The sequence below is a fragment of the Humulus lupulus genome, chromosome 5 (genome assembly GCF_963169125.1).
Source record: "Humulus lupulus chromosome 5, drHumLupu1.1, whole genome shotgun sequence".
NCBI classification, from domain to species: domain Eukaryota; kingdom Viridiplantae; phylum Streptophyta; class Magnoliopsida; order Rosales; family Cannabaceae; genus Humulus; species Humulus lupulus.
In genome coordinates, this window is record NC_084797.1 from 104701235 (window position 1) to 104710714 (window position 9480).

Sequence of the window (9480 nt, forward strand, 5' to 3'; positions counted from 1 at the left end):
AAGTAGCTTATCGTTTAGCTCTTCCACCCCCCCTGTCTAAGGTGCATGACGTGTTTCATGTATCCTTATTGAGAAAATACATGTGTGATCCCTTGCATGTAATCAGCTATGAGCAGCTGAGCGTGGATCCTCAGCTCGTCTATGAGGAAAAACCAGTTATGATACTAGACCGAAAGGAAAAAGTGTTGAGGAACAAGACGGTGCCATTGGTAAAGGTGCAGTGGTGTAACCATGGCATTGAAGAGGCAACCTGGGAAATAGAAGACAAGATGAGGGAGCTGTATCCTCATTTGTTTTAAGTTTCGAGGACGAAACCTTTATAAATTGTAGGTATTGTAACGTCCTACGTTTTCGGGTACCTTTAAACGACTCGGGTCGGGATTTTTCCCCCGGGTTAAGAATATTATTTTAAATAATATTATATTTTGTTTGTAAGTATTCCATGAGTTATTTCTAGCCAAAATATGAATTTTGTGATTTTAAAAGTCAAGATAAGACTTTCGGTCCTGGACCGACACAAAAACCCTGATCGGGTAAAAATCTCGGAAAATAAAATGAAAAATCATGGCAATTATATTTTGGGCATAAAATACATTCATAAAAGTTAAAGTTTGGTCAAAAATAATAAACCTAAAAGAAAATGGAAATTTTAAGGCATTTTGTGGTAAATGCCTAATTTTGCCGAAATGGGGAATTTTATTCCATGAATGGACCTTAGGTTAAATTTTATTTTGTGGTTAATTAAATTAAATATGAGAGACATTTAATTTAATTAATTAATAGTAAGTTTGGTGATTAAAACTTAATGAGAGTGAAAAAGGTGTAAGAAGTCAAGTGGGCAAGTGGGTAGAAAAGCACTCAAGTGTTTTGTGATATTTTGAAGAGTTGTGTGAGCCATTCTAACCCCCAAATCCGACTACTCTCCCTCCCTCATTCACTCTCATCTGATTTTTGAAGACTCTCTCAAGTGTTCTCTCCATTTTCAACCCCAAGAACACCAAAGAAACTTGGAAGCTAAGTCTTGGTCTAGGAAGGGTTTTCCCTAAGGTAAAGTTTCATTAATCTAGACTTTTGTCAAGTTTTAATCATAGAGTTTCAAATAGCTAATTACCAATGTTGTTGGGGGAAGTTGTTTAGGGTTTTTGAAAGGTTTTGGAGGAGCCAAAGCTAATAGGAAGGTCCAAACCTTAAGCAAGAACACCAAAGAGGTAAAAAGTTTACTTTTGATGATTTTGTTGTAGGGTTTTTAGTTTTAAGCATTATTTTGTATATCTAATGCTTAGAGTTTCTTGTTGATGATGTAATAAGGTTATGGTAGTTGTTTAATAATTTTTATGATGCATGAGTATTGATTTTTGAAAATGGGAACCAAAACCCCCAAGGGTTTTGTAGGATACCCTAAAACAAAACATGTTTTGAGCTGTGACTTCCAAGGGGTCAAGCAGCCACTGTATATTGTTTTTGTAAAATTAAATTTTACTGTGATGTTGTTGAGATTGAGTACATAAAATTGAGCTTTTGAAACACAAAAAAATGTTTAGAAATGAGTAAGTTATGCTATTTCAAAGTTTAGGTAAAAAACTGTTTTTTCGTATTCTTATTTTCGGAACCAAGTTTGGACCGCCACTGTATAGGGCAAATGAACCCAGTTTTTCTAAAATTTTGTGGACATATTACTGGCATAACCTATTATTACACTGTAAAATTTGGTAAGAAAATATTGAACGGTTTGAAAGTTATTAACTGTCAAAGTTTGGAAAAAATAAGGACTTGAAAATAAGGTCATTTTTACCTCATTGTTGGAAAATGATTTCACCAATCAAAAATGCTCATTTTGACCTAAGATTTTACAAAGGCCTAAATGGCATAACAAAAATGGAATTGGGAAATTTTGGTAACAATTGGGTAAGTAAATTTCAAGTTATGAACTAACGAAGTATGTAGTTAAAAATGTGAAAAATAGGTTTTTCACACTTAGTGTAAAAATGAGATTTTGGAACATAAGGTAAAAAGTAAAATTTTGCTTATTTCAAGATATAAAATGGTAAGTCTTGAAATCATATTTTCACTAAAATTTACCCTTTGAGTTTAAATGAATTATTTTTATTAAAGAGTTTTTATTCTTTCTAAAAATAAGAGATTTAATTTATTAATAGTTAATAAATTAAAAGAGGGTTTAAAACCCTATATTTTGAGAAAATAATTAAATAAATTATTTTCCTAGCAAGTAAAATTGATTAATTGCTTTTGGAAAATTAATTAGTCAAGATGAGAAATTTATAACGGTTTTCCTAATTAAGACAAATTAGGCAATTTTCTTAAAACGGTTTTTAGATATTAAAACCTTAAGAAAAATAAAAGGAAAATTTAAAGAGTTTATTTTCTTTAAAAATAATTAAGGAATTTATTTGTATTTTCTGGATATAATACCGGCTAAAGTCTTACATATTTTAACCGACTAGTCGAAAGTGCGGGTTAATAGTGATACCTTGAAAGAATAAGATTTTTAGCGGGTTGTGGGGAAATACCATTGTGATACCCGAGCCTAGGTATCGAGACCTTAGGATAGGTCTCCCCGAGACTTAGGGTTTAGTCTCGAATATTTTGTATGACTTTCCTTAATAGGTTTAAAACCAAATAAGGATTATAAATCCTTACAAATGACTTTTATTAAAATGACCAAACTGCCCAAAATAATAATAATGAATTATTAGTGCCATAATTAATCCGAGTATACTGTATGGATAACTACAGTATTGGCTAAGCATAACTAGACTGAACGTTGGAGGGTGAAAACCTGCTGAGCGCTAAGGACTCCAAGTAAGTCAACTTATATTGGATGGCTGCAACATGAAATGATTATTGTCTTGTATGTTAGCATAGGGATACATGCATATACATAGGCTGTCATAGAAAGTTGCTTAGAGACGTTAGTCTAGTGAGTGCTGATTTAGAAAATATGAACGGTAGAAGTCCGTCATATCCTAGACGGTTGACCCCCGTCACACTGCTTGATTTTATTTATGTCCGGTTCATTACCGAGACGAGTGGCCATGAGATGAGGATAAGCTGGTTAAACCTAGGGGCGCCAAGATAAATGGGACCTAGGGGCCCTCATGCTTACTTAATCATTGGACGGTTAGAATCCGAGCAAGTGCTCTGATAAGTTATTCCCGGATAGCAGCCGTGAATATTGGCCATTCCGTGAGAGTGCCTAGAGATACTAGGGGTTGCCAAGATAGAGTGAGGTTGAACACCCTAGGGGCAGCTGCTCACCAGCACCACTGATTACCATAGAAGTCTCCATAAAATCATGTAAATTGGATTACACTCTTGAATATGTAGCGATGCCCTAAGTAACACGATAGTTACCCTTGATGAGAATATTTATTGGCTAGATCTTAGTGTGGGGACTCAGTTCTCTTTTACAGATTAGCAATTATGTTGGAGGGCGCGTTACGCATGAATTGTTGGAAATTGTCGAGCGTTGGTCTCGAATTATTTGGTGATATAATATATCTGCTTGCTCTGGGATTTTCTGAGTGCAGGGATATAATTGTTGATAAGATATAGTTGTGATATAATATATCTGCTTGCTCTTGGATTTTCTGAGTGCAGGGATATAATTGTTGATAAGATATAGTTGTGATATAATATATCTGCTTGTTCTGGGATTTTTCTGAGTGCAGGATTTTTTATCTAGTTACGAATTAATTTATCATTGGTTATCAGGCATGACCATAAGTTTGCCAGGACGCTTTAGCGTTCTTGAAATTGATTGTTTAGGGTCCGGAACCCTAATTCTCTACATGCTTTGTTTGAAAGTTGATCTTACTAAGCGTTTTCGCTTACCTAGTTGTTTCATGTTGTAGGTAAGAGCAAGGGCAAGGCAGAGCAGTGAGCGCTGGAGTCTTCCTTGAAAATGTACATGTGGACCGACCTTTTGGGAAGCCTTTTTATTTTTGGAAATGTTGTGTAATTTTCCTAAACTAGGCTCACTCTAATCTTTGTAAAACATGTTTGTAACTAAATGTTAAGTATGGCCATACGACTTTTTAAAAAGTTTTTTTTTTCTATGGGTTTTTGAGACATTTTGTTAAATGAAAACATTTACATTTCCGCATTATCGAGTCTTGAAAATCCGGGTCGTTAAGGTAAACTTTAATTTATGATATAGAAGCTTAAATTTGAGTTTTGTAGTGTTGGTTTTAGTGTTTTAATGTTCTTGAGTTTCAGAGATTGAAATATGGATTGCAATGAGTTTTAGGTTGGGTTTCCTGTACAATTATGATGTTAAAGTTGTCTTGAAAGTGTTGGGCATGATTGATATTGAAATAGGGAGCTTTGGTATGGTTTTGGGTAAGGTTTGGAGGTTGGGAATGGCGGCTTTGTTCTAGAGCGCTGCGGCCCTAGGATGAAGATGAGCCAGGAGGGCTCGGCCAAGGGGGAGCGCCGCGGCGCGTGTCTTCTTCAGGGAGGGCCTTGGTTCTGTTTAAGGGCATGCCCGCGGCTAAGCTTTAGGGGCCGTAGCCCTTAGGCGCATACGTGAACGTTCAAGGTTTTTAAGTACAGGGATCGAGCCTAGGGTGCTCGGGATCAACTCACCACCGTGCTAGGTGGGATTCGACTTCCCGGAAGCTAATTTTGTACATGAAAAACCTATATGTGAATATTAATGGAATCCATTATCTTGGTTGTGACTAGGTGATAAGCTAGGGCTCGGGAAGTGGATCGTGCTCGGGAGTCGTCCTTTCTAATTAAAGCACTTGGAATCAAGGTAAGAAAACTGCACCTGTGTGGGTGGATAGGATGGGACTATGTGTTCCCTATATTTGAATGTATTGTTATGTGAATGTGTTGGGACTAAGAGTTCCCTATAATTGTATAAATTTCATGAGGTGCGGCAAAGGCAGTGAATTAAATAGAGGGTGCGGCCTGCGAGCATTAACCCTAGTTGTTGCTTGACATGTGTGTATTGTGGATTATTGTCTATGATTTGATGAGTGTTTGGAGCTGAATTATTGGTTAATGACCAGTGTGCAGCCTTGAATGTATTTTATAGCTTAATGGAACTGATTAATGCTTTGTGATTATCGGATTATGATCTGCGAGCTGTTTAGTTGCTAACATTGTTATGTTATGATATTATGTTTTCTTGCTGGGCTTCGGCTCACGGGTGCTACATGGTGCAGGTAAAGCAAGTTTACCATGGGTTGGAGAGCTCTGGGGGCAAGGTGTACATTGTGAGCTGCTCGGCCACCATGGTCGAGGAGTTGTACAAGGACAGGGACCTAAAACGTATATTTTTCCATTAGAGTGGCTGGGTTACTTATTTGAGGTTAAGAATTTTATATTTAAATCACTTAAACCCTGATTTGGGATCCCATGTATTAAACATTTGTTTTTAATAAAATTTAATCATTTATAATCAATATTCTTTTTAACCTAATGTGTTTGTGTCAATAGAAACACATTTCGAATTAAATTACTTGATTAGCAAGTCTTGCACTATTTCAAACACACAGTGTAGCGGTCTTGGTTATCCAGGGCGTTACAACTTGGTATCAGAGCGTCCTAGGTTTAAGGGTTCCTGGAGATAGGATGGACATGTACACTTGCCACTGAAGACAAGCTCAACTCAGGGTTCTATGATTTAATATTTGAGACTATATGCCTAAGCTCTTGATTAAAATGTGAATGTATTATGCTGCATGACCATAGGGAGCATGAGAACTCATAGGGCCTGGCCCTTGACTAGTATCGCATGGTGAGATAGAGGCTTGCTGATCAGCATTGCTGTTGCATGTGAATGAATATTTGAACAATGGTTTGCATATTGATTGCTTGTGGGTGATTGCCCAAGCTGAATTTATATGTTATGCTTGTCTATTTATTTATAGGAAGCATGAGAAGGTGTGAATAACGTGGCAGCAATAAATTTGGTAGCTAAGTGCATAGAAATGTGAATTAATGTCTATTATGTTCTATGTGTGTATGAATATTGTGATTACTTGGACCTGGATATGGTTTGGTTTGGAGTGTGAACCTCAGGGTTGAGAAGTTTAGTCAGCAGTGGCAGATGAACTCAGATTGTTTGGGTACAGGATGGTTTTGTAGACCTGGCATCGTAAGACAGGAGGGTTGAAGATGATGGCTGGGGTTGGAAACCCCCATCTACCTTGAAAGTGATGTTCGATAGCATATGAGTAATGGTGTTGGTTCAGGATAAGAATACAAACGGACAAAAAAATATTAAATGGAAGGCCTAAAAGGTGTTATCCTCTGGTTTGAAGAGGAAGGTTTGGGTTTGCTTAAGAATTATTTATTGGATGGGCAAAGATAATTCCATTCTTGGTTATATAAGGGTGAGAGGTCATAACTAAGGGATTGTGCTAAGTACTTGTGGCAGGAGGATGCTAGGAAATGGTATTCGGATTGAGACATTGGCATGATGGGTTGGAAAGAACTCAAATGGGGATTCGATAAAAGAAGTTATAAGGACACAGTCTGGGCTGCGGAGATTAATAAATCTATGAGCTTGATTTGAAATGATAAGACAGCGACAACATGTGTGAATGAATGTTAGGAGTTGGATGCTTCATACTGGAAATTCATATAAGCGGTGGTAGTTGGGAATAATGATCGATTTAAAGGTTAAATTCTGGAATGGTCCAAGGTGACAAGGCCACTGCAATGTTTTAGATCTTCGGTTGCATTTGAGTAATAGAGAGGGCCATGTTATTTGAGATCTGTGGAATGAGGTATAGAGCATAAATGCTGCAGGGCAAGGGATCCAAAAGATTGTACTTCTATTGATAGAATTCAGTAAGGACAGATTCTCGATTATTGAGGTAGAAGGACCCCAGATAGTGCTTGGGCACCTAGTTTGTGATAGGAAAGGGGTCTGACTGAAAAGATAGTTGTCAAGATGGTGGCGGGAACCAGGGAGGTTATTCGGTATGTACCTGAGGCAGACGGCGCCACCTGAGAGGATGTCAGGTGAGGGCATGACCTCTACATGAAATAATTTAATATGTTAGGATAGATTTCCCACTGTGAGGGAAACAGGAGACTGGAATGCCTGGTTACATAACAAGTTGGAAGAGTTCAGTGTTGAGTATCTTTCAAGAAAGATTCAGACATAGAGAGAGTATGCCTTAAGGGTACGACGCGAGAGGCTGATGAAAGTAGTATTTACTAAGGAGGAATTGGAAACTTCTGGCAGAGGATTTGGGATACAAGTAATCAAGGGATTTGTAGTGAGAACAATAGAGCTTGTTGTATGGAAGCTTCAACATGAGTCAGAGTGAAAGAGTTAATCTGTTAAGAGATAACCATGGATTGTAGAGGATACCACTTGGAAAATATTAGTTTGACTGAATGGAAGCTAAGCCGACCAGTTTGCATTCAGATGGGTACTAAGAAGGAATGGGTATACTTCAGGACTGGACTACGAACAAGTTTGATATTAGAAACATTATGGAAGATGGTAATAACTTGGCAGGAAGAATTACTTAAGCAGTCGAAGAAGTTTGATCTTGACTCAGATGGAGCATTGTATTGCGAGAATTGTTGGTATCGTCGGATAAGAATGAAAAGTTTTAATGTTGGGTACAAGATGGGAGAATGTCTCCAGGAATTGATCTATGATCTGGTTATTACAAGCTGGTGATCAAGGAAAGAGACATTTAAGGAATTACTACTTTTACTGAGTAAGGTGTGAGGAAATTGGTAAAAAAGGTTTTAAATTGGTTCAAGCTTCAGCAACACAGGTAAGCTCTTCAAGTAGAGAATACAAGAATGGTGTGGGCAATCCCCCTTCAAGTTCACAAGCGATATGTTGGACTACTTCCAGACAGAAGTGGAAAGCGAACGACTATTATGCCGAAGATGTTAACACCAAGGAAGCAGGGTCACAGGTAAGGTTCTATGAAGTGTCAGATTGGGTTTCTCCAGGGGTACTCAGAGAAGAGCTACAAGAAGAAGGGACAAGTATGAGGAGATTTTATCTGAAACCACAAAGAAGCTACTTAATAACATCTGAAGAACAGGAAGCACAACAAGACTGGCAAGCGTGTCATTTATCACATAAGTATTTTCGCAGACAACTACACCAGAGATTTGAGGAACGGTAAAACTTGAAGTTAGACTGAATGGATAGTGTCAAACCAGAGTTCAGAAGACAGGGTAAGAATGGATTAGCACTTGGTGACGCAGGAACATACGTGTTATGGTTGGGTATGAAAGAGTGGCATAAAGAAGCGAATTTCTGGTAAAGATATAAAATTGTCAGGGTATACCACGGGTTGGGGCATCCCCAAGCTCAGACTGACACAAAGATGGATTGAGCCTCGCGGGAGGTAAAAGAATGGGAACATAGTGGATACACATGGAATGTTGAATTGACATTTTATGCATAGTGTAAGGTACTTGAGTGTTTGGTCATTGGTAAGAGAGATAATTTTGAGACTAAAATTTAATGGAATCCAGTAGACGGATGGTTGATGTTAGAAGTCCTTGACTGTACGAGGAGGGGATTTAATTAGAGGCGGATCTCTTATCTGAAAGATACGTGTTAGTTAAAAGAACGCCACAGATTACAATAAAATGGTCAAGGTGACGATTGAGATGGGTAAAGTAATAGTGTGTGGTGGTGATCATATACGTTTTCTTTGGATAATAGAATCCAGAGTGATGGTTCTGTGGAAACGGGGAAGAACCTGTTGACCCACGATTTGGCCAACTGACACGGAGTCAAAATATGAATGATATGGACGAATATAAAGAAAATAATATAATGACGAAAGTAAAGAAAACACAGCAATTTGTAGTGGTTTGGCCCCAGGATCTGGTAATGACCTACGTCCACTTAGAATTATATTGATATGAAATCAGAAGTGTGATCAGAGAACTTGGGTTCAATGAGTTTCAGCATTTCACCAAAAGCAATACAAGTTTTCTAGGAGAAATTCTATCTCTCTATGATTTTCAGCCCCCAAAAGTCCCCTTCCCTTGAGCTATATCTTGCTATTTATAGGCTCAAGGAGGGTTACAGAATATTGTTGCAGATATGATCCCTTGAATGGTGGGATATTCAGAAGATTGCATGAGATAAATTCGGGATTCACAAAGATCTTCCCATAAATGTTGCTCTTCTAGCGGAACCACCGACCAGACTGGTCGTGGCAAAGATAGGCTTATCCTGCTTCTGGTGTGTCTCCTGGTCGATACTCTAGCAGATGCTTCCAGGTGTCAGCCACGTACCAAGAAAATATTCGCCACGTCACAAATGCTAATTTACCTGATAACATTTGCCCCCCAAAGTTTATTAACTACGAACAGTAAATAAACTTTGAACGAATGACTCTTCGGTAACCCCTCCTGACGTGTCAGGACCCTTCGTGTGTTCTTGAAAAAAGCAAACCACTCCTGTCTAATCATGGCCTTTCAGTTCCCCAGAAACGCTTTTGACGGCCATCA

The 9480-nt window shown here is 38.0% G+C and overlaps 1 long non-coding RNA gene across 1 annotated transcript; it reads left to right on the top strand.

Moving 5' to 3' along the window:
• Positions 1-927: 927 nt before the first annotated feature.
• On the top strand, positions 928-4074 carry LOC133780531 (uncharacterized). The gene is made up of 3 exons (XR_009869392.1): positions 928-1047; positions 1130-1208; positions 3873-4074. It is a non-coding gene; the product is annotated as an uncharacterized LOC133780531 (long non-coding RNA).
• The last annotated feature ends 5406 nt before the right edge of the window (positions 4075-9480 follow it).